A 27,630-nucleotide genomic window follows, 5' to 3' on the forward strand; every position below is an offset into this window, starting at 1 on the left:
GTATTTGCAATTTCTCAGATGAGTAATATGTTATTTGCAGAGAAAGCTATCCATGAGGGTGTTTCTGGTTCTGTGTGTTCTTATGAGAAGCTGGGCCATAATTATGGAATAAGCAATTCGGCGTGATGGTCCCACTGTGCGATCTTCTGCGCGAGCATAGCATGAGATACGAAGACACCTGTGTCCCAGCAGGGACTGGATCTCCTTGTCTCTCCCGTCTTCTTTTCCAAAAGGACATAAAAAACATCCCAATAAATCTGTTTAATACATATATGTGATGATTAACTATCAGCGGCTCCACTATCTGCAGATAGAGAGGCCTTAAAAAGCTAAGCATATTGGCTCCGCTCTGTGCCAAGGCGCATCCCTATCCCCCTTCTCCCCCTTCCGGGCCTCTGACGCCGGGCTCACTGGTAGTGCTCTTCCCTGCAGGGGGCCCCGGAGCTGGGCTTGTCCTGACACTGCAAACATATGTAAGGACACCTGAGCTACGGCCTCCAGCCTCCCGGCACCAAGGGTTAATTTTCCACCCAGCCGTGCGGCAGCCAGACTTGGCCAAGTTTCCTGTCGCCCACAGTGCACACCAACTGTGTTTGGGAGCCAGCAAACAACATTAATCCTGCCCCTATGACGGATCGCATATGCAAAATGTCCGCCACCCTACGCGTTCACACAGCCAGGCAGGTACGGGGACAGGAAGAAAAGACGACATAGTTGGACAGAGAGGAAGAAAGATTACAAGAGAGGAGGAGGAGGAGGGAGGCTGGAAACTGTACTTCATCACGCTACTGGAAGTTTCAATCTTCCTTTTGTCTTTAACATTTCAGGTGTCGATGTGTGCGATGCCAGGAAAGGTCAGGAGATGATTTACTGAACATTTATGGAGGCTTTATCTTCAGTCCTTGTCACCAAGTCGGGCGATGCTTCATCGTGGGTCGCCAAACAGACGTGGAAAAAGAGAGAGCATGACAACACCACAACCCCTGAGTTCCGCAATGACACAGTGAGAAAACAAGAATGTGCTCTTTCATTAGCAAAGCACCGCTGAGAATAAACACTCTCATTTTTTCTCCTCATCCCATTCCCTCTATCTCTAAGAGGGGGAGTGGAGTTCTGGTATAGGCGTTTCTCTACAGGGTTTCCTCTTTTGTGTGTCCATTATGAAACCTCAGCATGAGAGCCATGTTCATGCGTCCGTGACTGTTCTACAGAATTGAACAATGTCGTCTAAAGTGCAACAAAGTGACACTTTGCCTAACTTTTCTTTCATGTTGTGTCCTGTATGGTAAGCAGCAGTGCCGTGTGATGGTAATGACAAAGCAAATTCTGTTCTGTAGATTTGGGAAATTTCAGTTGGGTAATTTGTACATTTTTAAATTCCATATTCAGTGTGATTTCTATATGACAGTGTTTTTAAAGGCTTTTGGGGAGGCTTATTGTTGTTCTTTGCTTTATCTCTCTCTCTCTCTCTCTCTCTCTCTCTCTCTCTCTCTCTCTCTCTCTCTCTCTCTCTATCTAGATCAGATTCCCATTTATTATGTAGAATTTTTTAATAGCGACTGAATTCAGTTACTTACATCATTAAGCCTGGAACCATCGACATCGTCAATAGTCTAAGTTGATGACGCCTCTAGACACACTCGGTGGAGGTTTTTACAGCGTGTGTTTATTTTGTAATTACAGAGAAGATCTTCACTTCCAAAAACATTGTGAGCACAAGTTTATCGTAAACCAGTTATACCTAAGGTCTACGGTCTCACAATGCTTTTTGGAAACGTGACCCACTGGCATAAAGTTGGCTTGATGTTAGAGGCTCGGCATTTGCAAATTCAGGGACCATCTCTAAAGTTAAATATATTAGTATGCATGTTTCTTGGTCTAATAACATTTTAAGAGAATAGCTAACAGTCACAAAACCAACTGTAAAGTGTTATTTTACGAGTGAGGTATATTCAGTAATAATTACATATGATTTGAGTTTATTTTATAAATGTAAAGGTCCCGTTCTTCGTGATCCCATGTTTTAAACTTTAGGTAGTGTGTAATGTTGTTGTTAGAGTATAAATAATATCTGTAAAATTCTAAAGCTCAAAGTTCAATGCCAAGTGAGATATACAAAAACTACCCATTTGGACTGCAGTAATGACATCACTAAAACAGTTTTTGACTAACCTCCACCCACAGGAATACACAAACGGGGGGGGGGGGCGTGGTCTTGTTGCGCTCCGACGGAAAAGAGGAAGAGTTGCGTTTGTGTTTGTCGCCATGTCATTGAAACGCTGTTATTTTCATCAACATCAACAATCACCTTTGTTTGGGCTCCCCAGGGACACTGTTCTTGGAGATTATTGGTTACAATTTATGTTTAACTCGGTTCCCGAAAATTATAATCCACATGTAAAACTATGTGCAGCACATGCTAAGGACAGCTTTCTCAATCTCAATCAGTTTAATGACGGTTTCGCACAAAGATTTTTCTTGAAAGATGGAGCAGTTCCCTCTTTGTCTGGAGAAGGCGTTGTTTATGAACCACAACCGGTAAGTGTATTTTATTATTTAAATTGGTGCATTTTAACAGTTTCTGTAACTTATTACACAAAGGGCAATGCTGTTTATCTATGTTAACTAGATGTTAGGGCTGTGCAAAAAAAATTGAATGCAATTTTCATGCGCATCTCGTCAGTAAAAATGCTCCTGTGATTATAAGTACATCTCCCGCACATGCTCCTGCCCACTTGGTTCTCAAAACAAGCCCAATCGCATTTACAGGAGGGCAGTGCGCTCTAAGCTGGTGTCGAATCACAACACAGGAACCACTGGCACAATCAGAACTCGTCACGTATTTCTGAAGGAGGGACTTCATAGAACAAGGAAGTCATCAGCCCATTTTTATGACAGTGAAAACAGCGGTATACAGATAGGTGAATTGTGTGAAAAATACTGTTTTTTCACACGCGAAACATGAACACATGTTATATTGCACACTGTAAACACAATCAAAGCTTCAAAAAAGCATGAAAAACGGGACCTTTAAAAAAATCGAACACATATACCAACGTCGTATTTAACCTTAGTGATGGTCTCCAAACTTGCGAATATTGAGCGTCTAGCGCAAAACCAACTTTATGCCAGTGGATCGCATTTCCAAAAAGCATAGTGAACCTTAGAAGATGTTTTTGGGAGTCTTTTCTCTGTGATTACTCCACCGAGTGTCTAGAGATGTCATACAAACTCATCGACGATGTTGTTGGTTCTGGGCTTAATGATGTAGCTATGAGAATAAGGAACTGAATCCAGTTGCTATAAAATAATTAGAAATAATAATGTGAATCTGTGAAATTATATTGGATCTCTCCAGTTGATCTGGCACAACAAGACTAAAACATGGGCTCAACACACTCGGAAATCGGATGCTTCTGCTTGAGCTCTCAACCAATGTTTCACCAGCGATCCACAAGGACCGCCTCCCTCATTTCCATGTTGCACACGGAAAAGTAAAAAGAAATAAATGAATAAATAAATCTAAAATAAATACATGTGGGAATATATTATATGTATGGAAATACATATAATAAATAAATAAATGCATGAATAAATACATTTAAAAATAAATAAATAAATAAATTACATAAAAATGAAAGTATAAGTAAATAAAAGTTAAAAAGAATAAAAATAAATGTCAAATAAATACATAAAGTATTGTAAAGTAATACATAAAGTAAATAAATATTGGTCCTCCATAGGTCAGGCATCATCATATTGTCAGGGTAATCGGCCAGTCATAGAGAGGCTGTACCTCATGTTACTTTTTTTAATTTGCCATTTTTTGCCAAATTTAATTTGCCAAAATACCATACCCCCTCACATCCTTTGCTTTAGGACAGGGTTACTCAATAGGCGGCCCGCGGGCCACATTCGGGCAATGAGAGAAAAATGACGGCGCTAATTTCAAATAAAGTAATGAAAATTCAAACGCAGCATCAGATATCGCTAAAACATTAATTTACATTGTGTTTATACTGGACGCAAGCAAAATACGACAGAACTTATAATCAGTGATGCTGTCTGCAGCGACGTGCGAAAAAAACCCTGCTGAATCCTTATATTTATGATGCGCTGACACAAAGTTCAAATGATTTGCATTGATTTGTTGCATCCAGTGTAAATATACGATGTGATAGCAAAAACATGGCGAGTGTAAAGAAGCGTGGACACTGAAAAGAGATGATTCAGATGTGAATGGACTGAAAAGTTTTGAGTTGAGTGATACCATCTTTGTTATGGATGCTGGTTCGCAGTGAGTTCACATTTTGTTCGCTTTAGCATAATTTATTTTCAAGATCTGAGGTAATATATCTATTGTTGCTTTCAATATGCCACCAGAGATGTGAGCTGCCGGGCCCGAGGTTCGGACAAGAACCGCACCCACTTACACGGCCATCAGGCCAGGATGTCAGGCCGTCTGTCCCCTGTAAGCGCCGCGGCCAACGAGAAGGATGCGACCGCTAGAATAAGCCGCTGCCCCTCGCACCCCGGACCGCAGTTGCCTATATTGTATTTCATGTAGCATATTTCTTCTGTTTTTGCATTTGTAGATTTTGTTTCTTATTTACTATTGTATTTTTATCCATTGCATTCTCAGAGAAAATCCAGCTGTTAAGCAGATAACAGTCTCCAGTACTTTAGAAATGAAAGACTCTCGACCGACAGACTTCTCTCCTCAAGACTTTGTGCCTTTCTCTCCGTGTCTCATTTGTCCTACTCAGCATGCTTCATCATCTCGCCTTAGCCGAACACCGCCCAGACCCAGCACGTCTTCTCCGCGTTCTTCTTTCACTTCTTTCTTTTAACTCGCTCCAGAAAACCAGTGTCAGAACACTTTGCTTTTTCTTTGGCCCGCATTATTCATATTAGAAGATGTCCTTGTGTTGTTTGTTGAGTTCATCTGCATTACAGCTTTGATGCAAACCTTGTTTGAGTTAAAGTTGTTTTCTTCCATAGCGTAAATAATTTTGTTTGCTGAGTCGTATTCATCAGGCAATTCTTAATTCAAGGGCTTATTCAAAACTTGTTTTCTTGTCTTTCCGTTGCAATGACATTACAAGGTCATGCTAATGACAGCCTGTCATTGTTGTTGAACTGGCTTTTTAAATATGGAAAATGTTTCTTTAAATGCAGTTTAAAGATTATGTATTTGAATTGAAGGGGAATCACAGAACCTTGAAAGATGGGGTAGAATAATTCCGTTCAAGTACCATGCAATCAATATAAGCCAGAGGCATATAAAATATCATTACTTGTACTTTGCATTTATTTTTGATTGTTTGTTATTATGCACACTATGTAGGTTGCAAGGTCTAAGGTCACCAGAATTACAAAGTGAGTTTACTTTCGTTCATGTGATGTTCGGCAGCGTGGTCAAAAGGCAAAGTTCATAACATTTAGACTCGCGGTCCCAAAAGCTCGTCAGAATTTCCACAGGCCCATCCCAGAAGAGCCTGAAAAAGTATAACTACTGAAAACAGCATTATTTCAGAAACAACCAAGGGTGACAAGAGGTTTTCATTGCAGATTAAAAATCAATGATCTTTTCAGCTTGTGCCGGCAAGGGTTAGCGCTGCAGAGAAAGAAACGGCTTTCACAACAACCATTTGATTAACCTGGATGATTTTATGTGCTGATAGCGTCCACGGTGAGCAAATCATTATTAGATCTCATTTTCTGCACGGAAAAAAACCAGTGAAGCTTAGCTCCACGCCGTGCCCTGTGCATTGAATTTCTGTCTTTGACTTAAATAGGAATAAAGATGAGAAGAGAAACAGTGTGAAAACTCGGCGTAGATGTGGCGAGCCGAGGAGAACGGGCTCTCTGCACGTGTGGTGCCAAAGGAGGGCATTGCCCGCTGCACCCACAACGTCCGTGTTTGTGTGTGGCGCAGAGACAAAGGCATAAACCTCCTGCAGCAGAGGATCTGTGAGTAATGGATCTGGAATACGCAATATCAACACACTCATCACTCCTCATCCTCCATAGCCAAGGTCACCGAAAACCTCTGCATTACCTCTACATCTCACTTCTTCTCCGTCTTGCACTTTCATTCTCGCTCCCTCTGTCAGGGTGGCCACGTCGCCCTCTCACCCCGCCGAGAGCAGGCGGGCGAGCGAGTGAATGTGTCTCAGGGTTGCTGCTGCGAGCGCTTGATCTGAGAAGCAGAATGGATGGGAGTGTATTGTCAGACTGTCATTCAGCTGGTCTGTAGCAGCAGTAAGCCTTCACAAAATATTAAACTGCTTTCACCACATAAAAGCCGTCCTCTCATACTGCTGACATATGGCTTGAAAAGCCGCCTCTGGTTTGTTTTGGAGAGGTGGAAATTGAACACAACGGCTATTTGAAGTGGGTCGAGACGCTTTTCTGAGGCTGAATATACCAATGACAGTAAAGAGAGAAGAAAGCAAAAGCCTTGCTATTACAACCTGTGAGGTTTTGAATGTTACCATTGGAGGCGCGAGGGGAAGGGGATCGAGCTGAGACTTGCATGTGTGTCAAGTGGTGTGAAACCTCGAACATCGACCACCAGCTCTCGCCGAAAGAGCAAAACATGGGCTCTTCTTCACAACTGGTATAACAATCATCTTGGTATCCAGTCACAAGTGGTTGGAGAAGATCTAGATTATTTTGAATATGTCAGCTACAGACATTACTATCTATGTCAGTGTGTTAATTAGTGTTGATAATGCCCCCCTAACCCTAACCCCCCCCCCCCCCCCCCCCCCCCCAAAGAAAACCATTGTATTTTTTTTTTTTTTTCTACTTAGACAGTACCTTAGACATCAAGTCAAGCCACCTTTATTTATAGTGCTTTAAATAAGGCAAATTGTCAAAGCAGCTTTACTGCATTAGTGTGTCAATAATGCAAGAGGACAATAACAAAGTCAATTTTTCAAATCACATTTAATGAATATAATTTAAATGAATTAAAATGTTTTTAAATTAGCTTTTATTTTTATATTTTCTGATTTAATTTTGGTTTGGATTTTTATATTTTTGTTGTGCTGTTGTCATTTCTGAGCTTTAGTTATCTAGTACTCCAACTGTTAGTTGTTAATAACAACTTACTTTAATAACAACACTGCTCCGAATGTGAATTACATGATCGAATCACAAAATATTTTGCACCCCATTTACACTTGTTTTTAGTGCTGGCCACTCAATATTTGATTACCTGTGACAAGTGTAAATGGGGCAGTGGAGGTGTTCTTGCAAACTTCTGCCAGTTCAACTCACCTCCTCTGTGCTCATTTTTACACTTACATGAAATCTATCCCACACCCTCCCAAGCAGTCCTGGCTCAGAGAGAGATAACAGTGGATTTGGTCCCGGCTGGGCCAACGATTTCCACATTGAAACTGCTATTCATATCAGAGAAGCTGCCTGAACATCAGGCAAGAGAAAAGGTGTGAAATAGCGCGGCCAATCTGCAGAGTTCTGGGCAGACAGACAGTGTAAGACTGTCCAGGTGTCTTATAATATGAGGATTAGAGGTTTGCCAAGTAGTGAGCAGCACAGGCCTGATATGAAAAGAGGGATGGAGAGAGAGAGAGAGGGAGACTTACTGAGGACTTCAGAGACATCAGAGCAACTGCCTGTGCTGGCAGAGTGCCACAACCAAGACCATCATTTTCAACCCCCAAATTAGAGAGGTGACCATCTGACAATAAAACAGCCTGTGGAGAAGAGAAAAAAAAGAGTCAGACTTCCATTATAAATATTAATCAAATGGAGGCCTTTCAGAGATGGCATTTCTCTGCAGGAAAAGATGTAGTACTTGCCTGTCAGGGCAGCAATGGAGGTCAGCATGGCCTTTCCCTTGAGTCAAACTTGATTTAGCCCTTTTTGCCAGTATACAGCATAGAAAGTTTGAAACCACAAGATATTAAAATAAATTCATAAACAGACTGATAATAAAACAACTGAGAAAAGTGTATTATTATTCTTATGTTGAGAAGGGAAAATGGTAATGTCATATCCTCCTCTGTTCTATTGTTCTTCTGCAGGTCTTTAACCAGTCCGACTCTTGGCAGGTACAGAACACTAAAGGACCATTTTATTTCTAAATGAGTCTGAATGGCGCACCACAAAGACTGGAAATGCTGCTGCCCTTTCATTTTAAATGGTACGTTGGCATTTAACATTACACATGTCAGCAGAACTTCACTCTCCATATATGGCTTCTTAATGTATGTGTATTTGTTCACAGCCACTTATGATATTAGCTGTTGTCATCGGCAGTGGAAAGGGACATTTAACATGCAGATATAAAAAACACTCTTTTTATCATAAATTAATTTATAAACTACATTCATAAACTCCCACCTTTTTATATAGCCTCCTCCACATCCTGTAGCACAAATAATATAGTTTTACACACAGAAATAAAAAACCTACAGTATAGAGAGAGAAAGAGAGAAACAATATGTATATATATTAAATCACTTCTTTGTAATAAGATCACTCCTCTCTGTTTTTTTTATATACACTATGTGCTTTTAAGGCAATATACATTTTTAAGCATTTAATAAGTGAAATGATGGTTATAAATAAGGTTTTCATTTATAAGTCTGTTTATATAATGTGTCAATAATTTGCATTATGCCATTTCTTAGAAAGACAGTTAAATGTCTATATTTCTATAAATATCCACTTTTAAATTATCTTCGGTGTTTGACATTTTAAATTGTAATTATTATATATATATACTTTAGAAAGCAAGTAGAATTAGTATTTTTGTTGAAGTGTTATTTCTAAACATGTCTATATTAAAGTTACTTTTACATACAGTAGGTCTATATGATACAAATGCCACCCGGTAATGACACTTACTGTATATGTGTCTTATATATCTCTTTCTTTTTGCCATTTAAGTGTCTACATCTGACAATGCTCCCCTCCCTCAAACTCTCTCTCCTATTCTCCTTCTCTTTCTGTCCTCCCATTATGAATAATGAACTTGTCCGCCTATGATCAGGCCTATTGGGGATTTCCACTGCGTGTGTCAGGGCCTGTCTAATGGATTGCTGTATGCTAATTTGGCTAGAGGATGATGGGCAGTTCTCTGCTGGGGTCACCGGTGAAATAAAAGAGCCCTTTGTGTGAATCTGAGCCATGTGCCTTTGACAGACCGGCACAGACCTTGAGAGTCTTCTTTTATACTTGTGCACAGCTACTGGAGAAGGAAGAACAATGGGAAACAACAGGCTATGTCACTATTGATTTAGGGGGGGATGTGTGTCTTGGTGTCCTAGACCTCTGTAAACTCCTTCAAAGTGTGTATGTAGGTAACCGTCAGCCATTGAACACACTCTTAGATGGTTTTGGATAAGCCGATTCCATCCTCTGTGACCCAGAATCAGTCTCGCTGGCCCTTTTCCAACCCTCAGTCCATCAGCCATTAGACCATTAATGAAGTAACCTAACATTGTTATTGACTGGCTTGTCGGTAGCCCTGCCTGAGTCCTTAATAGGAGCCATTGGTCTTAAGTTAAAAAAGGGCTGAAGGAGGTAGAGGAGGCCATGCACAGCATCTCAAGTGCCCTGCAGAGGTGAGCAGCTGCCAACCCATGCAAATGATCTGGCGGAGATGAGCTGCTGTCTGGACGAATGAAAAATTCTGCCATTCAGCCATGGGATCAGTACAAACAGAACTCATTAAGTGTGGTGGGCCTTTGCATAAAAATATGTACAGCAAAGGTTAAACAGTTAAAAAGTCAAAGATGTTTTCACAGCAAGTATTGTTTCTAGCGTCTTAAAGACTTCAACCCTAAAAATTATAATTGTGCCATTATTTATTCACCTATATATAATACAAAGCTGTATTACTTTTTCTTCTGTACAAAAAAATAAAATAAATACTTATAATAAATTAAATACTTTAGTCAGCGTTTGAGTAAGGGAGTTAAACTAGTGAACTGGATCAGTCTGATTTATAACCAAATCATTCAGACTGATTTTCTGATTCAGTAACAAATCATCTGTTTAGGAAATGAACATTGTCACAGTATTTCTTTCATGCGTCATGCCGCAAGAAGAGCTACTGTGAATATCAAGATTGTACAAATCATATGGATAATAAAATAATGATTGTATTCAGAAAGGATGCATTAAAAGTGATAGTAAAGACATTCATTTAGTTTTATATATACTCATAATATATTGAAAAGAGTGGCCAGGATATTCTTAAGAAATCTAACTTTTGTGTTCCGCTTTAGAAAAAAATATGTGTGTGTAAAATTGCACATGGGTAAGTAAATGATTAATACTTAATTTTTGCCCTTTTTTTTCTTCTCAAGAATGTTTTTTTTTTAAGGCTATCGGGTTCATCCTACACATAAAACCCATCACAGAAAATGAATATAAGCAGTTGGAGAAGAGACTGGTGATGTGAACTGTCCCTCTGGAATGGGCTGCCATAGAGTTTACTAAAAATGTCTGATGGTTTCGCCCAGACAGTTAAGAGAGCTGTGTCTGAACAGAATCCAGATCTCTGGTATGTGGTGCAGTAATGACAGAGAAATGTTGTCATAATTATTGTAATTTCCTTTGATTTAGAAAGTTGGTGTAGTTTTAATTGAGCTGACAAATTTAGCTGTTTTGGATAGCCAAGTTCATGAATGTTCTTTTTTTTTTTTTTTTTTTTTTGAGACAGACTTCACAGAGTAACTGTTCAAAACTTTTTTTTAACAAATCAAATCTTTCTTTCTTTCTTTCGTTCGTTCTTTCTTTCTTTCTTTCTTTCTTTCTTTCTTTCTTTCTTTCTTTCTTTCTTTCTTTCTTTCTTCCTAACATGTTGCTAATGCTGTAAGTCCTGCTTTTATGCAATGTCTGCTAGCTTACTCTGAAAATGTATATTGAGTGAAAATGTATCTTCCAGTGATTATGCATGAAGATAAATTTCAACCCAAACTCAGCCCAGCATTTTATTCTCTTGGGTATCATTTGGATTGTGGCTTTAAAACATTCCCAGTGCTCCTGAGGAATAGGAATGTATCAGTAAAATGAGATAGTTAGCATGTATTTCTTATTACGGATGATTTGTATGGCCATCTGTCTGTATGACTGAACCTCTAGCATATCACAGTGCCATCAAAACCTCGTTTTCTGACCGTACTCACATAAACATACAAAATTGAATTGAGTTGGCTCCAATCAGAATGTCAGATGAATGTGTTGCCTATGTTTTGATGCCCTGCAAAGGGGACAAACAGTTACTATAGTCATATTTACAATATCAGACATTCTGTGGGAATTTATGCATGTTTATTGATAGGTTCCAGTTCTCTTGGCTCTTTCAGTATTTATGAATGGCAGTGGGTGTGGTGTGATGGCTCATGTGTGGTCATAATTCGTGATAAGTTGAGCATTCTGGCTGGCTTTATGGCACTTGTGGGCTCGAATTGAAAGGAATAAGAGGGTGTTTTAAGGCAGAGTGGATTTCAGTCTTATCCTGACTAATAGACTTGTGTAATATTACTCAACATTCATTCAGCTCTAACTGAAACATTGCACAATAACATGCCTGGAAGCAAGATTTAATAATTGCATTTGGGTTTTGTGATTTGAATGTTGTTTTATGAACGCGTATTGCCCTTGTAGCTGCCTAGATGGTTTAAAAAAACACAAAAGCCTCAATAGACTGATTAATGTGTTGGATTTGAATCTGACTTTTTTAACCCTTATTTGACCCTTAATCATTAAGGAAGATTTGGTGTAAGATTATACTAAAAGATGATAGTGAAATGAAGAAATATAATCTAAATGGGAAACTTTTTATATATATATATATATATATATATATATATATATATATATATATATATATATATATAAAGACAGCTTTGTGTGTGTGTGTGTGTGTGTGTGTGTGTGTGTGTGTGTGTTGTGTGTGTGTGTGTGTGCTCTTCCTCCAGAACTTTGTGTCTTCTGACTGAAGGAGTGTAACTCAAACTCTGTCCTTTTCTGACAAAGCTGTCTGTGTAAGTGCTGGTTAAAGAAAATCTTATTGTTGAAAGAACAAATGACTTAGTTCTAAAGTTTCTCATTCTAGGCTCAGCTTGTAATTGTATTCATCATATTTCCTCGTAATTGTTGACGTGGCCTATAAGGTTAATACCTATGCTGGCTAAAGTATGTTGATCCATTCATAATCAGGTTCATCAATCTTTCCTAACTAAAATATGAACTCTATATTATAAAAAATCTATTAATTTGACACTTTGTTTCTTCCAACTGTTTGATTTATTAGACAGAGAAATATAAACTATAGTTTTCAATATAATATATTTGATATACAATTGATTATATATATATATATATATATATATATATATATATATATATATATATATATATATATATATACAAATCTCCTCAAAAAAAATATTTTTTGCTTTTTCATTTCTATGTCACGTTATACACCATTTTAGCTTTAAAATGCACGTGAAGACTTCTGCCTTCTGTTCTATGTCTTTTCATTTTTCTGTTCACTCTGTTCAAATTTTACGTAGGGGTCAAATATTCAGTCATTTTTAGCCCATCATTTTTTGTACTGCATGAATATGTAAAATTGCCCAGCTTTGCACTGGACAAACTTCCCCAAACACACATGAATATTGTGCAGGTTTACCTTTCATTCTCAGAGTCCATTTCCTTAGCTTATCACTGTGCTACAGCGGAGCTGTGCTGAGGACCGACACCGCTGAGGCCTGAGGGCTGTGTGTATCTACGGCAGCTCATTCACCCCTTAGTTGCCTGAATGAGAAATGTGCATTTCTCCCAGCACTGACAACAAACCACGACTGCATGTCCCCAACAAAATAAAGCTCCCTCGCTCAGTCAAGAAAAAGACAGCAGGGTTTAGTTCTCTCTCTTTGTGTATGTGTGTGTGTGTGTACATGTGTGTATTTAAGAAGCTCTCTCTCCTTATTTTCTTCTCCCAAGGTTACGGTCATCTTTTTGTACTGGATTATAAAAGGGTTCAGCGCAATGGAGGTGTTCAGTGTTATTTTGTAATTAGAATGTAATCCTCCTCTCATTGCACACACTCATTGGTAGATGCTCCCTGCATGCAGTTGGAATAATGTGAGCGAAAAATGCGAATAATAGCTGTGCATCTCAAAGTAGCTTCTTTATGGGAAAGAAAGTGTAGAGAAACACATAAATATTCCTGTCTGATTGTCCTCCGATCCATTGTATTATCACAGGCACTAAAAAACGATTCTTCATATAAGGGGTTAGTTTTATTACAACCTCAGCTTTGTTTGCAATACAGCCTGCCTTACTATTGAAACAGCTTTGGATTGCAACAACAGTCTGGCATACTACTCTTTTTAGTGGACTAGTCCTAAAATAAACAGGAGCAAACAAATCACGGCAAGAGTCCTTTGAAAAAATGGGCAAATAAATAAATAAATATATAAAATGTGAGAAAAGTTGAAGACAGAAGGGACATGAGAAGGTAAAAAAGAAAAAGGTTAGTTGGGTGGCCTTTATAGATCTGTATGTCTGTTGAGGGGATCAGCAGGCAGCGGCTGATGAACTTCACTTTCTATTAGTGGCCATGGTAGGGATGTTCTCTCCCTACCGATCAATAGGCTGAAGGACAAGAGTGTCAGAAAAATGAGAGACCCTTCTCTTTCTTGGCAGGGCGGTCTCAGAGCGGACGGCGAGGCACTGAGTGCCAGAGACCCTTAGTCCCTCTGGAGTGGCTTTGAGTGAGGGAGCCATTTGGGGGGGGGGGGGGGGGGGGGGGTGCTGGGGGGTAAGGAGGAACTCTCATCATCCGATGTCCTTCTGTTAACAGATTGAAAAGGATAACTTAAGCAGAAGGACTCCACAAAACCTTTTCTGAATGTTTGGAGGTTGTTTTGTTTCAACTCTGGATTGCACTTAACAGCAGTAACAAATGAACACAGCTAGATGTTTGTAGCAACTCTTTTTCTATTTTGTCTCTTTCTTAAAAGAATGTTTCTTGTTCAATACAATTTCAGTCGGTTACGTTTGTTGCAGGATGTCGATTTTATGCCATTTTGCTTTCATAATAATTAATTTAATAATAAGTAATTTAGTAACTTAATATTGTCATAATATTGAGACATAATATTGCTGCCAATGACAACAGTTCTGCTTTTTCATTGTACTTCTCCGAGCAGCACACTCTAGCATTGTTTATTTACTGAATGAATCAGCGGTTTTCAATGAATTGATTCAGTTCTATTCAAAGAATGATTCAATGACTCACCCCTGTATTACTGTGGCTGCGTCCAAAATCGTATCCTTTCCTACTATAGAGTAGGTGAAAATCAGTATGCGAAAAGAGTCATTTTCAAATTCATATTCATAAATAGAATAGTAGGTGAAAAGTTCACAGATACCATGCTACTTCTGGTGCGATTTTGAAATGATTTGAAATGATGCAGATTACTTTCATACTAAATACTACATACTTACTCATAAATGATTTTGGGTTGGGCCAGTCACTTGATTTGTTGCTGAATGAATCAACATTTTGAATGAATCGTTTAGTTGAGTGAGTGATTCAGTGTCACCTCCTACTGGTGCAATGATGTAACTGCAGCTACCTCATTACTTGTGTAACTCCTCTATCAAATTCAAGGACTGAAACTACCTATTATTAAATATAGAATAGAATAGAATAGAATAGAATTTATGGCTATTTTATTTGCCTGCTTTTGGCTGTAAACTTATTAACAGTTTATGTCTGACCCTGTTAACTTTAATTTTAAGTGCTTGCAACCAGTATTTTTTTTTTATTATTTTTTTCAAAAGCTGAAATTTCTCCAATATTACGCCACAAATGCCATTGTTAAGAACCTGAAACATTCCTTTAAACACATCTCTTGATTAATTCCTGTCAGTTACAGTACAAGGGCTTCTTCGCTCCCATTTCCTCTTGTGTGCTGCTCCCTGGACAGCATCAGCCCAGGAGAACAAACAGCAGAGGAAAGAGTGTGGATTATTCCATCAGCACCCTGTTCTCTGACAGCTTCTGTGCGATCAGGGCTGAGGGTTAGCATTTCCCCCCCGACCTGGTCATGTCTATTCAGCCTCTCCAATTCAGACAGGCAAATTAAGCACTTCCCTATCCCGAAAAGCGTCCCTTGCCTTCACAAATGCTGAATATGAAATTAGCTTGCAACTATTGAAAGGCAGCACAGGATCATTTTGTGCTGAAAGGAAAGTAAAAGGTGTACCTCATGTTTCTCAAATGCGACTGATTTCCCCCATGAAAGGAACAAGAACGGAAAAGAGGGGAAAGTGTTATGCCTTTTGTCCTGTCTGATTCTCTCTCTCTGTCTATCTGTCTCTCTTTCTTTTTTCTGTTTCTATATCTGTCTGTGTCTTTCCTTCAAGAGGCTGTGCTAGAGCGGCTTTAGATGTGACCAAAAACGATTTTGGAATCTCATATGTGGGTTTACATTAAAAAACAACAACATTAATTTCCATAATGCATTCTAATGGATTAGAGGGCTGTTTGTCAGGCTAGGTCAGAGTTCTGGTTTTAGTCAACACAGCAACCCACCTGACAAGAGCTATTATGTTTATACCTGTTACAAGCCATGGAAATAAAATGCACATAATTAGTTATTTCAGCCATGATCTCATTTATTCACCAGTGGCCCTGTTTGCTCACCTTCGGCCTCTCGTTTCATATTATAAACCATCAATGGGGCAAAAGATACATTATCATTTGTGATATCAGGTGACAGCTCACTCTGTGTGTGTTTGTGAAAGTGAGTTGGGGGGTGTAAAATGGGCTGTAGACCAGACACCAATTAAACATCTATTTGATGGGGGCATTAGTTCATTCTGGTAAACTATCTGAAGCATTTAGAGGCAGATATAGGAAGGCTTTGCCAGCATGCCATTTGTTCTCTCTTAAAGAGCAGAACCTAATGGAAAGGCTTTTTATTTGACAATGTTCTATCGTGAAAATTTGTCAATCAGTTGCCTATATTTCATGTTCATGGTACATGAATCAACTACGTAAACTGGACAGTTCGAGACAACACTGTTGAAAGCACACCAGAATTCTAGATTGTTTTTGTCTTTGTCTTAAAGGGACAGTTCATCCAGAAATGACAACTACAGGAGAGAGAGGGAGAGTAAATAATGACATTAGGGTCTGTTATAGAGCGTTACGTCATATGGCTCACTTTTATGCTGTATTTATGGTGCTTTTTTTGTGTGTGTGTTCAATTATACAATATATTTTTCTTTTTTTTTTTCTTTTTTTGTGAACTATCCCATTAAGGTCATTGATACACTGAAAATAAGCTGCATTATTGAATGTGACTGAATAAATAAAAAATATTCAGCCAATATACCGGTTGCTTCATTAGTTTTAGTTCATTTAGTGTTTCTCATACTTGAAGCCAGCGTGCCAAGAACGTGTTTGTGCTCCTTTGAACTCAGCAAAAAATCTTCTCCTCAAGCATTTATATTTAACCTACAGAACAAACTTCCGTTCCTCTCGTGGTCTACGCTAAACTGATTTTTGTTTTAATTAATGCTCTAGATGACCACAGCTGCTCCTGGAGCCTTCCATTAGAGGTCTTCTAAATGGGCCCGTAGAGAAAATCCCAAGATCCGCATCCACATGCAGTGGCCAAAGGCCTGCGAGCGTGCCTTCACATATAAGTAAAGTCAAAGGAAGGCATGTCCATATGCACATAGCACTCCCACACACACAGTAATTATTGTACAGGGCAGGTTCATGGTTTGTAAGTCCTCAAAAATGATTTTGACCAGTGCATTCCTCAACATCCGTAACGCACATGGTGCTTTCTAATAAACTCCAGCTCGGGCAGCGCTCCAGATGGGGGTTAGAAGAAAGGAACACTGATGGTGGTAAGTGGTTTCAGTAGAGACAGCCTGGCCCTTCATCCCTAGCCAGTAGAGAGCTGGGTGTTAGTCGGCTTTGGCTGCAGTCTACACTTTGGGTTTCAGCCACATTTTCAGTGTGTGTGTGCATTTGTTTTATTTTTTTATATATCCTTTCTGCCCATTTCCTCCGAAACCCATCCTGGGGTTTAGGGTTCCTTTCGAGCCGGATGTTTGTACCCCCGGCAAAAGCTTGCGCTGCCTTTTTTTTTTTCTTCTTCTTATTTTCATTTAACCTGTTTCTTTCATCTCTCTTTCTCTTTCACACACGCCACACAGACCTGCTGTGGCTTCCCTATGGTCATTCCGTGCCTGTTTTGTGGAATGGCCCACACCGTACTGCTCTTACAAGAATACCTGTCTGTGCTGCATGCTGCTTTTGTTTTTTACCTTTACTGTTTGTACATCGCCTCTGGCTGCATGATAAATACTGTGTAAAATGATTGTGGTCCAACAGAAGTATGAGGCTGCAGAAAAGTCACATACATGCCTTTTTGATGAAATGTCACCAATGCTGTTTAAGTACGTTACCATTGTTTTTACCAGTATTTTTATTTATGTATTTATTTATTTAAAAAGTTCATAATTTTATTCAGCAAAAACACATTATTTTATCAAATGAAACCGTAAAACCATGTAAAATGTTACATTGTTTTCTGTTTCAAATAAACACTTTTTCAATTTCTATTCATCAAGGAGAATGAGAAATGGTTCTTGAGTTCCAAATCAGCGTATTAGAATGATTTAGGAAGGATCAAGTACTGTAACACTAAAGACTTTTGAAAACTCATAGGAATAAATGGCATTAAAAAAAATATATATAAAATGTATATAGAAATTTTTTAATTTATTCAAATATCAGTGGTTAGCATTTGTGCTACTTATTGTGAGTTTTTGGAGAATAAGCAGTCTTAAATTGCATGGGTATATTTCTTATTTTGGGTATAAAATCGAATTTTTAATGCCAAAAATCATTAGGATATTAAGTAAAGATCATGTTATATGTAGATATTTTGTGAATTTCCTCCAGTAAATATATCAAAACGTCATTTTTGATTAGTAATATGCATTGCTAGGGACTTCATTTGGACGATTTTCACAATATTCAGATTTTTTGAACCCTCTGATTCCATATTTTACAATAGTTGTATCTTGGCCAAATATTACAATACAATATAATGTTTACTTATATAGCACATTTAAAACAACTGAAATAAACCAAAGTGCTGCACAGAGAATGCAAAACAAGTCACACACACTATGTAACACACACTGTAAAATTGATGAGGTAAACTAAAATAAAGGATCATTGCACAGCAAGTCAAAAAAAATATGAAATCACAAGTAGAAGAAATACATTTTAAGAGTAGACTTAAAAAGTGATATAGGGTTGAGGCAGTTCTGATATGAATTGGGAGACTATTCCACAACTTAGGGCCAACAACATTTTTGAGACGTGCCCTGGGAACTTGCAATAAACCAGAATCAGCAGATCTGAGTGCTCTTGACTGTATGTATGGATGTAACAAATCAAATACAGTAGGTACTGTGGAGCCTGATTATGGAAAGATTTATACACAAACAGTAAAATGTTAAAATTCAATATTTGACTGACAGCCAATGCAATGAAATCAAAACTGGTGTGATAGACTCATGTTTGCGCTTCCCATAAAGAAGCCGAGCCGCTGCATTCCTGACCAACTGCAGATGAGAAACAAGAGGAGCACTGATATACAGTGAGTTTCAGTAATCTAATCGAGATGATGCTTAGGAAATTACTCATATTAATTACTTAATATTATCAGTGGAAAGCTTATGTATGCGTATAAATCTCAATTAAGAAAGAATTGACACTTTGTGGTCCAGGGTCACATTTGTCTTCAGGACTCTTTTTTAAGTTCAGACTCTAGTTCAGTTGTAGGCCTCTGTTCATTGTTTTTACTGACTGTGTCAATTGTCACCTTCTACAATAATCTATTTTTTTTTTCAACAAATACTGATATTTGTAATTAATAAGACACTGATAAACATGCCATTGGTTTAGATGCTAATTTAAGTAGCTCTTTCATCTGACACGGTAACCCTTGACACCCCCTCCCCATCTCTCCACCCAGATCTCCAAACCTCTCCTCTCTTCTCTGCAAGACCTCATTTCCTTCATCCCTCCCTCCATTCCTCCATTCTCTGTCCAGTCTTTACAAAGACAGACAGCTATTCTCCTTCATTGTCTTTTTCAAAGAATGGGGACTATAGATTGGTTCCCCTTTTAATATGGCTGCTTTTTATGCCCAATTCATCCAAATTAAATTGGTCACAACCCACCTGGTGTTGCCCTGTCTTCAGTGTGTCTCATGGATCATTCAAAGGCTCTCCAGCCAAATTTCACAACCTCTGCTGACCTTGTGTCTTGCTAGTCTGTGGCTATTGTGGTTTGCCCAATAAAGGATGGCATCCCAAGTAGAGGTGGCGCGCAGAGAGGGGGCAGCAACTCCAATCCCTGCCCCTTTGATTCCACACTCTGAAAGTGCACTTCTGGTCATTACAAAATTAATTATAATATCAAATAAAAAAATAAGATATGTTTAATCTCAAGTTGAAAATGAATGAATTCATAATTTTAAATTTGTTCAATATAAAGAATAGAAGACAAATTTGACTGTTTATTCCTAAGCCTTTTGTTTATCATATTAATAAGCCAAAGGTATATATTTCATTGTGATTTGGCATTTTATTTTATTAATTGTATATATTGCCGTTAAAAGCTACATTTAATGTCAATATTAAATAATTATAATTATTTTATATAATATCAAAAAACAAGAACAACAAAATAATAATAATTATTATTATTAGATTTAATAATGGGAAAGTTTGATTATTTGTTAATGTTGCCCACATGTAGACAATGTGTACAAGAAAAATAACTGTTGAAATGCAATTATTTTACAGTTATAAATATTATAATGATAGAATAACTTATACATGCTGTATATATATATATATATATATATATATATATATATATATATATATATATATATATATATATATATATTGTTTTTATCCTGTATAATGTGCTGTTTTGAACATTATTATGATTTTCTTTTTAAAAAGCAAATACTATTTTATTTTTCTGTAAAAATAAAAATTCTTGCCATTTTATCCAAATCCCACATTGATATTTTTTTTTCTTACATAAATTATCAGATTAGAAAATATGTGCAGAAATACAGGTGGGACAAGTAAAAAATTAAAGATCACCTGAAAAAAAGAGGATCATTATTGAGGATGGAGGAAAGAATGTCGAACGGCAGGTGCATTAAGAGATTTTTAAACAGGGGTGATTAATTTAACGAATAACTGTTCAAATATTATAATAAGTTGGTTATGTAAATACTATTTGTACTATTTTTCAAGGGCCCCTCTGTCCTGTCTGCCCCTGCGGAGTTGCACATCACTGCCCTCAACTTTCTAAAGGGTCACCTTTAGGCCATTAGTGGGGCATTGTTCCCCCCACTGGCCCAGCCTGTGCCCCTTGCATCAGCCCCCAGCCAGAGCCACACAAATGGGAGCTTTTAATTATCATCCTCTCTTTCTCTCTCTTCCACCTCCCGCTCTTCCGGAGAATGCCTCTTGTCTTTTTGGTCATAGTCATGCCATGTCCTAATACGCCTGGATCCTCACAGACAGCCATAATGCGGCTCTCACCGCTGTTTATTAGCCAGATCCATTTGCCACATGTCCCCCCTCCACCACCCCACCGCTGCCATCTACGCCCGCTTTCGTTCTCCCTCCACCTCTTCTTTGTGCTGCCATATGAATGCACTTTGATGGTTGATAATTATGCCTGTCCTTTTGACACGAGGATCCACGGCCTGCCCTTGTTAAGCCAGTAATTAGCCTGTCCTCCTTATTTATTGAGAAAGTACAAATTATCCCTTCTAGTGGGCACTGGCCATTCCCCGCTCTCTCACTCTTGCTTATTCTCACTGTTTCTCCCTCTCTACTCGCTCTCCGTTCTCCTTGTATCCCTCGGCACTTTTGATAGGCTGAAAGCAGCTGTACTAAAGCGAGATAAAGCTCCACCATCAGGATGATGAAAAGTGTGGATGGAGAGGCGCTGTGCCAAGCACAAAGGCCGCAGAGGAGCGGCGACACTGGCGTGAGGACAGCTGAAGAATACCACAATGAATAGCTCTCATTTGTGAATATACAGATCTGGGTGGAGGAGGGTGAGGACCTAGGGCAAAAAATCCAAAGTTTGGAGACCATAAGCTAAAGATAAACATGCAGATGTTTAAGAGTCCAGACATGGCAGACATAAACCTTTTCAAAATATTTTAAATGATCTTTTATTTTTATATATTTTTAATTATCATTTTAATACGTTCATACTATTTAATACTTTCATTGTGTTTATTAGTTATTTTCTTTAAACTTTACTTTTATTTTCATTTTTTATTTTTATTTTTAGTAAAGTATAACTTTTTTCAACAAGTTGCCAAGTATTTATATTTTATTTTATTTCAGTTTGGTCTGGGAGCTGCGTGATCCGGGAACAGTGCCTGCTTAATTTCAATTGCCTGCCATATCAGAACCTTGTTTAATATGGTAGGACAAAGACTGTGATCAATATGTAGCTTGTTGTAGCAGTCTTTTTGCCAAAATCATTCAAAACTTGTATATTTCTTTTTCCTGTTCTATTTTTTCCTCCTCTGTTCTGTTTCTCAGCCTTTCAGGGATTTTTCTTTTTTTTCTCAAGAGGTCTGGAATATTAAGCTGTGACCCCCCGTCGTCCCTTTCCCCTCCTCGGCTCTCTCCATGCTCTCTTGAACAAAACGCATTTGCTCCAGTACAGCAGGAGGAACAGTATTGAGGTGGTCCCCTCCCTATCGTCATGCAGCCCTCTCCCAATCAATGGAGATGTAAATAAGTTCAGACAGTTGCCAGACCTTTGTCTATGTCTTAGGTTTGAGAGGCATCACAGGGATCTAATCTGTTTAGTTTCAGTGTTATGGGAGAAACAACACACTCTTTTGGACTAAATAGGCGGGATTACTAGTCACACTTGTGCAATCTTGAAGTTTGCCCTCTTTCCATGTCACTGAAAATTACATACTGTCCAGATTTGTTAATTTTGAGTCTGTGTTTCACTTAGATTCAGGTCGTTTACAGATCTTATGTTTTTGGTCCATGTAAACATTTAGGCCAATGCTGCGTCTAGTTTAGTGAGGTGTGTTTCCAAGGTGGTACTTCAAGTTTATGTTGTTAAAAGTAGAAACATCACTTATATAAATTTTTTTAATTACTTATATTTACACTATTCCATTCAAAAGTTTTTTTATGTATTTTAAAATTACATAAATAAATAAATAATCACTTGTTACTTGAGTTTTTAGTGTCACATGATTTTTTTTAGGAATGATTCTGACATGCACAGGAAACATGTTTCATTATTATCAATGTTGAAAACAGATGTGCTGCCTAATATTTTGTTTTTCTGTGATGAATAGAAGGTTCAGAACAACCACATTTATTTTAAAATTGAAACATTAACATTCTAAATAATGTAACATTATAAATACATTTTATATGATAAACATATGGTATACTCAGACAAGTGTAGATGTCTGTCTTCCATTGTCCTTCCTCACAGTTCACACCTGAAAGTGCAGTGTAGACACAATTTATTTTCCAATTAAGATCTCATTCCCAGATGAGTCTGAACACACAGAGAAAAAAATATTACCATGCCAACATACCACAAACATAGTAATGGTTAAATGGAAAATTCACCCAAAGATGAAAATTATGTCATCAGTTACTCACCCTTATGTTGTTCCAAACCTGTATAACATTCTTTCTACTGTGGAACATAAAATATTTTGTTAGAACATGTGTCAAACAACATTAAAACTTGTAGACTTTTATGGTATGGGGATTTTCCTATATCCTAAATATCTTCTTTTATGTTCCACAGAAGAAAGTAAGCCATGGAGTTCCCTTTCAAGGGAACTTCGAACTGCGTCCTCTAGGGAGTGCTATGGGGAACACCTCGTCGTGGAAAAACACCAACTTGTTGGCCCGCGACAGCCTCTGACATCACTACTGGTGCGACTATAAACAGGCACTGTTTCACTGACTGTTCTGTTTGAAGCGTGCATCTGAAATAACCGGTAAGAGCGATCTTACTCTGTCTATCATGGTGACTACTAGTAAGTGTATAGACAATGTGTTCATCCATGTCTGACACCCGATGACAAACGGGATCTTTTCGCCATTTGTTTTGGTGAAGAGCATGCACGCAATGTCTTTAAGGATGTCTGCTGAGGCACGGAGGAGAATGAGCTCGTGAGAATTGGTGGATCTGGTGGATCAGGTGGATCTGTCTGAATGGATTAAAGAGGGACTTTCCCTTTAGCGCTCGTAACGGCGGCAGACGAGAGAGAGCCTCGGGAGGACGATGTTATATTTTTATCACTTTCTGATACTGAGGTTAGTGCTCTGCTGTGTTTTTACCCATGAAATGCAGGAGATATTTGATGGTGAAGAAGCTGAGGTTGAGCCTTCTCAATCCTTCTGCCATGATCCTGGCCTGCACTCCCTTCAGCATGGCGGAGTGGGAATACTGTTCCCCATAGCGCCCCCTAGAGGACGCAGTTCGAAGTTCACTTGAAAGGGAACGTCTCAGGTTATGAATGTAACCATGGTTCCCTGAGTAGGGAACGAGACACTGTGTCCTCTTGCTCCCTGCCATGCTTCAGACGCAAGCTTCAGATGAAGAAGTGAATGACGTGTTCTCCCGGTGCCTGTTTATAATTGCGCTGGCAGTGATGTCAGAGGCTGTCGACGGCTAACATGTTGGTGTTTTTTCAATGTATGCTGCAGACACGGGTCATGACGAAGTGTTCCCCATAGCACCCCCTAGAGGACACACTTGTTCCCTACTCAGGGAACCATGGTTACATTTGTAACCTGAGACGTTTTTGTTGCCACAATATACAATTTAGTTCAATGCATTTTAATTGCAGTTTAATATGGCTGTAGTAATAAAAGTAGTTTATAAATAAATGTGCAGTATGTAAAGATAACTGGACCAAACAGCTTTGGTTACAAGACTTTTTTACAAATTAGTCAGTGCAATAATCAAACATTAAAAATAAACCCATGGTTCCTCTAACTGTTTTCTTATTTGGATGGACAGTTTCCTTGGTGTGATGTTCTTAAACGGCTGGATGCGCCTGTTAGTTGATTTCAGCATTTTTAACATGCTTTTAAAACAGACTGTGTGGTCAGAGCCATTAAAACATAATGAGACAAAAACTAGCTAAGAAAGAATGCTTCATATTTAATGATACACTCGGTTCGCTGGTCCCTTCACCCAAAACCATGTGATAATTCTGATTTGTGCATCCTAACATTACAGAGACGAGGCTGTTTACACTTTCATTTAAGTTTCCCTTTCTTCTCGTTGTCTGTTTTTGGAACAAGGCCTTTTCTCTACACACATTCAGCTCAACTCATGAGGGATTAGCTGGGGTTTGCTAGTTTGAGTCCAAAACAGGAAGTCAGACATAACAAACACCCTTAACAAATGAACATATCGACAGCCCCAACAAACAAATACAAAGATGTGTGTGTGTGCGTGTTTGTGTGTGCTCAGTCCAGCGGCTGACAGTCTCTGCTTTTGTAGATTTCTGACTGTCTGTGTAATGTGATTTAAGAACCCAAATAACATGTTTGGTGATGGTCTGGAAGCATTAAAAGCATTGGTCAGCTTCTCGCATATCTGCGTGAGCTTAATTACAAGCGCTCGCTTGTAAATTAAAACTTCATATCCAGGCAAAGCTGTGGCGCCTGGGGGCAGATCTCCTGCCCTTTTATTTCTGGATCCCAGACCCAAACCCTGCTGCGTTTTTGGACAGGGTCTGTAGGCGTCTGTGGCCCAACCCACCCTGCTGCCACTCAGGCCTGTTACTCTAGGTCACCGTGCTTGGAGCTATGGAAATGTCTTGCTGTGTGAACGAATGTGTATGTGTGTGTGTAACATTGTATCTCCAAACAAGCAGGAGAGAGAAGAATGGAAGCAGAGAGTGGGGAACTGTGCTTGGTAGCCACCAGAAATGTAATTAATGAGCAAGTTTCTCATGATTAACTTTTATTAAGCTGTACCCTTGAGCCCGGAGCCATCAAGTAATGAGTGAAGGCTGCAGAACAGGATGGAAACTGCACACCTTTGCACTGTATCATCACATCTTTGGACTTACACAGCCATACGCCATAATTAAAGCCAGGTCCAGTAATACGGCATGGTTCAGTCCTCTTTTAAAGTTACCAAAACTTAATATTTTCAACTTAAAAAAACAAGCCAAAAGTGACTTGACAAAACCATGGATGTGTGGAACTCATTAACTGAAAGAAATTCTATATTTTACACAACCCTGTCTGCCACCAGAAGCCTACATATGTCAAAACTAACGTCTGCATGGGCAAGTTGCAAGAAACATGCGTAATATGGCACAACTGATAAAATATTATTTGTATATTTTGTAAAAAAATAAATAATATTTTTTCCCAATATGGACGGATTTAGATTTAACCAATAAAACAAATGAATACATTTTTGATTACTTTTGTGTGACAAATAATTGTTGTGCCCCGTTGGGTCTGGTACAGACATTTTTAAGCGGCTCATTTCAATGCAAGTAAAACTTTTGAACTTGTAGGGAGTAGGATAGGAAGTTCGGTAAGGTCTGTTCTGGTTTGAGCCCATGGCTCAACAAGAGGACATGAAGAAGCACTTGTCCAGGAATAAAAATGGAAAACGACAGCTTTAGTAAAATGGGAGGTAGGAATCAGATTTCAAAATTGAGGCTTATGAAATAATAAATAAAAATCCCTGCAGCAAATGCTTGCTGGTGGTTGCAGCTGACTAGCTTAAGCGCATGGCATGAGGTGGGCATTGTCTTTATAAGATGGCACCTCATAAAATGGCATTAGCAGCCATTGCTGGGGCTTGATGCTTCATCCTGCTGGGTTTAGGCCCAGCGTGTTCGCCAGCGCGCATTATTAGAGTGACATCTGCTTTACAAGTCCTGCACCCAGGAGCATACCTAAACAACTCATTTCAGCTCCATTCTCTCCCCACCGCCCCTTTGCAAGCCTCCCGAGCAGAGGGTGTGTAACTCATTTTGTTCTGTCGTCTTCTCTCTCTCACTCTCTCTCTCTCTCAATTTTAATTTGCATATGGTGTCATTTCTCTTTCCTTCCTTTCCTCCCTTCTTTCTCTCTCTGTTTGCAGCCCTCTGGCCAGTGATGAGTGTTGCACAACAGAGGGCTTCACTTTATCAATCAGCTGTGGCACAAACACTTAGTGCATTACAGCTACCATCCTTTATTTCAAAGCTCTTCACGGAGGAGGCATGCAAATTGCTCCCGCATCAGCCGCCTTGACAAAAGAGCAAATTACCCAATGCGCACAACAATTTCTGAAGGCCTGAAGAGTATGTTGACTCTGGCCTTTTTGATTTAATGTTACAGTTGGTGTATATTTATACATAGTTTATGTTATCAATGAGCTGTGATGATTGTGAAAATTAAAAAGAAATTAAGTTAAAGTTCACCATTACTAAATTCTACATATCTGGCTGTGCATTTGGGTTTTTGAATACATTTACAGATTGTGAATTCTACATGTTGCATGAAGGTTCTGGGTCACCTAAACTGCACAATGTTTTTATGTGACAGTCATGCTGTTGTCGGACTGATGGACTAGATCTCTGAAATCCCATGCGATAAGGCTGGAATGAAACAAGCATTACAAACATCACAAACTGTGTAAGACAAGCTTCCTCTGATCTGTTTTATCAATCACACACACACGAACACACTGAGGCAGTGATAGCTCAGCCAGGAGCTCTTTTAAGTCTGCTGTCAGCAGGTATCCTTCCAATTCAATGAAAGCAGCATCATGTGCTGTTTCACAGACTGCCAGGCTTGACCATCAATAAGAAGCAGTTCTTTCAGATTGCTTCTGGACCCACATTTTATGGTATTTATGTTTACAATCTATGAACTGCAAAGGCCCAGAAAAAAAAGTATTAACATTAATAATTAAAATTTTATTATAGTTCTCTAAATGGATGAACACCAGGAGAAGTGCAATTTAGCATGTAATGTTTAACATAGTCTGAGTAATTTAATTTATTTATTTATTGTTTTGGATAGTTGTGTTCAGGGTTTATAGATGATATTACATTTGATCTGAATTTGTGCTGAAATACCATGGAGTTTGACTGGATGTACAGTCTATGATGTCAACACAACAAAAAAGGTAAGGTAAAAGTTTCATTTGTTTGGCATTGCCTTGCATTACATTGCATTTATAACATCCATCCAACCAACTTTAATCTTTGTTGAGTTTAATGGTCATCAGAACTAGGTTTGTTTAGGCAATTTTATAAACTGAAGTGTTTTAAAAAGTGTAAATTATTTGTTTAATCATAGTTCTGAAATCCTTTCACTGACTTTCTGTGTCTTAAATAATTTATTTTGGGATCTTTTTGTGTGTGTCTTCAGTGAACCTCAGTAATATTTTCTTGCTAAACTTGCTAGCTGTATATGAGCATGACCTAAAAGTGGCGAGCCATCCTGTAGTCACTCGATCCCAGC

General features: G+C 38.6%; 1 long non-coding RNA gene across 2 annotated transcripts in view; it reads left to right on the top strand.

The window, feature by feature from the left end:
* LOC127970631 (uncharacterized) overlaps positions 1–27,630 on the top strand; it is a 350,476-nt gene that overhangs the window by 266,183 nt on the left and 56,663 nt on the right. For both annotated transcript variants that reach the window (XR_008156642.1, XR_008156643.1), the window contains exon 9: positions 8,058–8,176. This is a non-coding gene — a long non-coding RNA (uncharacterized LOC127970631). The remainder of the gene's footprint in view (positions 1–8,057; positions 8,177–27,630) is intronic.

The sequence above is a fragment of the Carassius gibelio genome, chromosome B13 (assembly GCF_023724105.1).
Source record: "Carassius gibelio isolate Cgi1373 ecotype wild population from Czech Republic chromosome B13, carGib1.2-hapl.c, whole genome shotgun sequence".
In the NCBI taxonomy this organism is placed as follows: domain Eukaryota; kingdom Metazoa; phylum Chordata; class Actinopteri; order Cypriniformes; family Cyprinidae; genus Carassius; species Carassius gibelio.